Genomic DNA, 6,218 nt, shown 5'->3' with positions numbered 1-6,218 from the left:
ATAAACTAATTTTTCAAATGAATAAACATGGTTTATTCAAGGCCTTATTATTTATTTATTGTCTAAAGTTTTACATATGTCTCCTTTTTCCCCACTTGACACCCCCCCACCCCCCACAGTCAGTCCCTCCCTAGGCAAGCGCCCACAGCCCCAGTGTCTGTGTCCATTGGTTATGCTAATATGCATGCATACAAGTCCTTTGGCTGCTCTCTAACTCTCCCCCCGACACACCCCAACCCCGCTTCCCTGCCATTTGTCTCTGGATCTATTCTTGTTCATCAAATTATGTTGATCATTATATCCCACATATGACTGAGATCATGTGATATTTATCTTTCTCCAACTGGCTTAGTTTGCTTAGCATAATGCTCTCCAGTTCCATCCATGCTGTTGCAAATGGTTAAAGTTCCTTCTTATTTATAGCGGCATAGTATGCCATTGTGTAGATGTACCACCGTTTTTTAATCCACTCATTTGCTGATGGGCACTTAGGTTGTTTCCAAATGTTAGCTATTGTAAATTGTGCTGCTATGAACACAGGGGTGCATATGTCCTTTCTGGTTGGTATTTCTGGTTTCTTGGGATATATTCCTAGAAGTGGGATTACTGGGTCAAATGGAAGTTCCATTTTTAATTTTTTGAGGAAAATCCATACCGTTTTCCACAGTGGCTGCATCAGTCTGCATTCCCACCAGTAGTGCACAAGGGTTCCGTTAAGTCTTTTATCCATTTTGAGTTCATTCTTGTGCGTGGTGTAAGTTTGTGGTCTAGTTTCATTTTTTGCATGTATCTGACCAAATTTCCCAACACCATTTATTGAAGAACTATCTTGACTATTTTATGCTCTTGCCTCCTTTGTCAAATATTAATTGAACATAATGGCTTGGGTCGATTTCTGGGCTTTCTGTTCTGTTACATTGGTCTATATGTCTGTTTTTGTGCCAGTACCAGGCCGTTTTGAGAACAGTGGCTTAGTAATATAGCTTTGTATCTGGCATTGTGATCCCTCCAACTTTGCTCTTCTTTCTCAGGATTGCTGTGGCTATTTGGGGTATTTTTTTTTTCCAGATGAATTTTTGGAGAGTTTGTTCTAGATCTTTGAAGTATGCTGTTGGTATGTTAATGGGGATTGCATTGAATCTGTAGATTGCTTTGGGTAGTATGGGCATTTTAATGATGTTGATTCTACCAATCCATGAACATGGTATGTTCTTCCATTTGTTTATATCTTCCTTTATCTCTCTTTTTTTTAATGTTCTATAGTTTTTCGAGTATAGGTATTTTATCTCCTTAGTTAAGTTTATTCCTAGGTATCTTAATTATTTTGGTTCAATGGTAAATGGGATTGTTTTTTTTCAAGGCCCAATATTTAATTAACTATTTATATAAAATCCTCCTAAGTTGACTATTTGACTATTTTTTTAAAATTAAAATGTAAAATACATATGTAAGAGTGTATGGAATGTATATGTACAGCTTATACTACAATGATCAAGTACTCATTGACCATCTAGCTTTGGAAACAGAACAGTGTCAAAATCTTTGTGTACCTCTCTCAGCTCTGAGGTGATCACCAATCTACATCTTATATCTGTTTTGTTTTGTTTTCCCTTTTTGAAAATGATTCACAGGTCTGCTTTCCCAACAAATATATTGTTTAGTTTTTTTCTATACTACATATGTAAGTATAGTTTCAAAACTTTAAATGAATTGAATCATGTTGTATGTCTTCCTCAGTTTTTTAAAAATTCAAAATTATGTTGTGTTCCATTGTATAAAAATAAAACAATTTAAATATCCAAAATACTGTTTATAGATAGTGGTAGTTTCTAGTTTTTTGTTGTTGTTGTTGTTGTTGTTTTTTGCTATTGCTTTAACAACAATGTTGCCATAAATATTATTGTATATATGTATTGGTAAATAGGAGCAAGGGTTTCTCTAGGTATCTACACTAATAAAAGAGAAACATGCAAATTGGTGTCACTCTGCTACACCCACCAGCCAATCAGGATGAGTATGCAAATTAACCCAACAAAGATGGCAGTTAATTTGTATATGCAGGCGCGGAGCAAAGACTGAAGATGACTAAAGACTGAAGAGGCTTGGCTTCTCTGCTGTGACTGGACCAAAGGCCTGGGTCCCAAGTGCCGGAGGAAAACCGGTGCCAGCAGCCAGGGGAAGGAAGGTCTACTGTGTGAATCTTCATTCAATGGGCCTCTAGTATATCTGATAAATGCTGGGACATACAGTATGCATATCTCCAAGTAAGTAATGCTAAATTGTTGGTCAAAGCGATTGTGCCAATTTACATCCTCACAAGCAATGGGAGTTCCCATTACTGTCTGCCAATTCAAGTTTTACCAGTAAGGAGGACACATAATAGTATCTCATTTTAGTGTTAGGTTGCATTTCCCTAATTACCACTTATTAAACTTTTCATAAGTTTACTTGCCATTTAAGTTTCCTCTTCTATGAAATTCTTATTTAGGTGTTTGCCCATTTTTTCTATTGGGTTATTTGTCTTGTATTGATTCATAGGGTTATTTGTAGGTTCTGGATAACCAGTCCTTTATTGATTATTTCCTCTGAAAATATCTTCTCCTACTGGTTAATACTTGTGTCTCATTTAAAAGATTATTCTCTATTCAGAAGCCAAAGAGATCTTTTCCTGTGTTTTATTCATATGCTTTAAAAATTTGTTTTTCATATTTAAATCCCTAATAGTTCAATCAACTAGAAAGTAACAAGTATACATTTGGAAGCACCTAACATCATAATTTCAATATATATATAAAGCAAAAATTAACAAAAAGAAATCAATAAAACTATAAGTGAAGTATATTTTAGCATCCTTCTCTCAGTAACTGATAGAGGAATCAGACAATATGAACATTCTTTAAACACACACAGAACTCTGACCATATGCTTCAATCATAAGGATAATTTCATAAGGATAATTATCACACAAGCTATAGTCTTTGACCTTAGTGCATTTAAGTATCCAGAAATCAATAACAATAAGGTAAATAAATAATCCCATGTATTTGAAAATTTTAAAATATTTTAAATAACCCATGGATCAAATAACTTACATTGGAATTCCAAAAATACTTTAAATTGAACAACAAAAATGGCATCTCAAAAACTTTGGCATACAGTTTCAAGGAAATTTATAGACATATGCACATTTTAGAAAAACAAAAAATGAAAACGAGTCATCTCAAGACATTAGAAAAAGAAAAGCAATCTAAAAGCAGGGAACTTATAAGATCAGAAATTAATGGTATAGAAAAGAAATATATGAGAGTATGAAGCCAGAAGTTTCTTATTTGAAAAGGCTAAGAAATTAACAAACCTCTGGTGAGACTAAGAAATAGAAAGGCACAAATAACTAAAATCAGCAATGAAAAAGAAGCCATTACTACAGAACCTTGCAGACATTAAAAATATAACAAAAGTTTTTATGAACAGCATTATACTAGAGGCCTGGTGCACAAAATTCATGCACAGCTGCAGTCCCTAGGCCTAGCTGGCAATGGAAGTGTGAGCATCTGGTGTGGAAGAGCAGATCCCAGCTGACTTCTGGGCTCTGGGCAGCACTTGGTCCCCCAGGCCCCCGTGCACCCCCTTCTGCCTGAGTCATCAGGCCCCTGCCACCACTGCTGGTCACCATCTGTGGGGCAATCTGCGGGGTCATTGGGCCCTGCTCACACCTGCCTTGGCCTGGAGCCACCCGCTCACCTTCTCCACCATCCTGCTGCAGTCCTGCTCTCATCGGGGCCCACTGGGGCCGGCAGCACCTCCACTGCCGCCCGCTGCCAGTGCTGTGTCACTGATGCCTCCATGTTCCACGCTGCCCCCTGGTGGTCAGCACACATCATAGCGAGCGGTTGAACTCCCGGTCGAACTCCTGGTCGAGGGGACAATTTGCATGTTAGGCTTTTATTATATAGGCTTCTTGAAATTTTAGATTAAATGGGCCCAACACCAGAGAATATAGCTTATCAAAACTGATCTAAGGAGGGGGGCGGATACTGTAAAAGGAAAACATAATTTTGAGAAAATTGGAAATTTGAACACTCATGATATTTGACTGTATTAAAAATTATTATTTTTAAGTGTGATAATGATATTGTGGTTATTTTTTTTAAAGTCCAATTAGAACATTTATAGATGAAATGGTAAAATGAGTTTGCTTCAAAATAATACTTGATGCTACAATTCCACTTCTGGGTATTTAACCAATTTGAAAAGACATATGCATCCCTATGTTCATTGCAGCATTATTTCCAATAGCCAAGATAAGTGTTTGTGGATTTTATAAATGGATAAAGATATGGGATATATATATATATATATATATATATAATGGAATTTTATTACTCAGTCATAAAAAAGATTAAAATCTGCTGGGCCAGTGTGGTTCAGTGGTTGAACTTTGACCTATGAGGTCCCTGTTCCTTTCCCAGTGGAGGCACATGTCTTTTCTGTGGGCTCAATCCCCAGTGGGGGTCGTGCAGGAGGCAGCCAATCAATGATTCTCATCATTGATGTTTCCCTCTCTCCCTTCCTCTCCGAAATCAATAAAAATATATTTTAAAATAAAACAAATGAACAAATAAAACAGAAACAGACTCATAGATACAGAGAACAAACTGGTGGTTGCCAGGAGGAGGCAGTAGCAGGGGTGGGTGAAATAGGTGAAAGGGATTAAGGGGTACAAACTTCCAGTTAAAAAATAAGACACAGGGGAAACCAAGATGGCAGCATAGGTAAACACCTGAAATTGCTGCCTCGCACAACCACTTCAAAAATACAACTAAAAGACAAAACAGACATCATCCAGAACCACAGGAAGGCTGGCTGAGTGGAAATTCTACAACTAGAAGTAAAGAGAAAAGCACACTGAGATTCAGAGGAGGTGTGGAAGTAAAGTGCAGAGGTACGGAGGCACACGCGGAAAGGGCTGGCAGCTGAGGACACGGTTGTCTTTTTTAATTGGGAGGGAGACACAGCTCCTGACTGCTCTGAACTCCAGTTTCAGGTGAGTCTCTGGGGACCCAGATTCATATGGGGAGAGACTGGACTGTCTAGCATCGGGTGGAACTCGAGGGCAGCTTTCTCTCAGAGGTGCTTGCAGCGATTACCGCGGAACGGTGAGACAGGGGGCCTCCTAGGGGAGGACTGAGGTTCAGCCATAGCTGCATGATTCCCTGAGACCCTGGCCCACCCAAGCTGTGCATAGAGGCTTTTGCATATGAATGGCCTGGCCTTTTGCAATCTAAAATTACCTAACAAACTGCAGCTGGGTCAGAGAGACCCAGAACATCCAAAAGAAGGCCCAAGGCCCCACAGTAGCTTATATTGCTTCACAGCTGGGTCTCATCTTGGAACCTCCAAATCCCAAACAAAGAAGAGGAATCTGCAGATCTCTCCATAGCTCCTGCTGGGTAGCCTCAGGCAGAGGCTAAATTAGCACCTCCTTAGTCATCCAAGAGCCAGTATACCCGGTGGTCAGAGTGGGACCATCCAGATTACAACTCCTCAGATCCATAAGGGACATACTCAGGGGGCAGACTCAGTGAGCACCAAAGCCCCACTGAAGCAAGTCTTGCCCCATAAGGCTGTCTCCAGCACAGAAGTTCTCCCACCATAGACACAGCTGATTCTCACAGCCAATTGGCCTGGAGGTCAATCCCTCCCAGTGATACCAACAGCAATCAAGGCCCAACTACAACAAGGCTGTGCACACAGCCCACAAAGGGGTACACCAAGAGTGTCCACCTCAGGTAATTAGGGAGGCTGAGCCACAGGGCCCTATAGGACACCTAGCACACAAAGCCACTCGATCAACACAGGGAAGCAGCCAAAATGTGGAGACAAAGAAACAGGTCACAAATGACAGAAATGGAGGAGAGCAAACTACTGGATATAGAGTTCAAAACCACAGTTATAAGGTTTTTCAAGAATTTTCTAGGAGCCGGTGATAAATCTATTGAGTCCCTCAAGGATATGAAAAAGAACCAACTAGAAATTAAGCATACACTGACTGAAATAAAGAATATTATACAGACCCCCAACAGCAGACTAGAGGATCACAAGAATCAAGTCAAAGATTTAAAATACAAAGAAGTAAAAAACACCCAACAGGAAAAGCAAAAGAAAAAAGAGTCCAAAAAATATGAAGATAGTGTAAGGAGCCTTGGGACAACTTCAAG

The sequence above is a fragment of the Myotis davidii genome, unplaced genomic scaffold (assembly GCF_000327345.1).
Source record: "Myotis davidii unplaced genomic scaffold, ASM32734v1 scaffold46, whole genome shotgun sequence".
Classification (NCBI taxonomy): Eukaryota; Metazoa; Chordata; class Mammalia; order Chiroptera; family Vespertilionidae; genus Myotis; species Myotis davidii.
Note: the sequence above shows the minus strand (reverse complement) of the source record.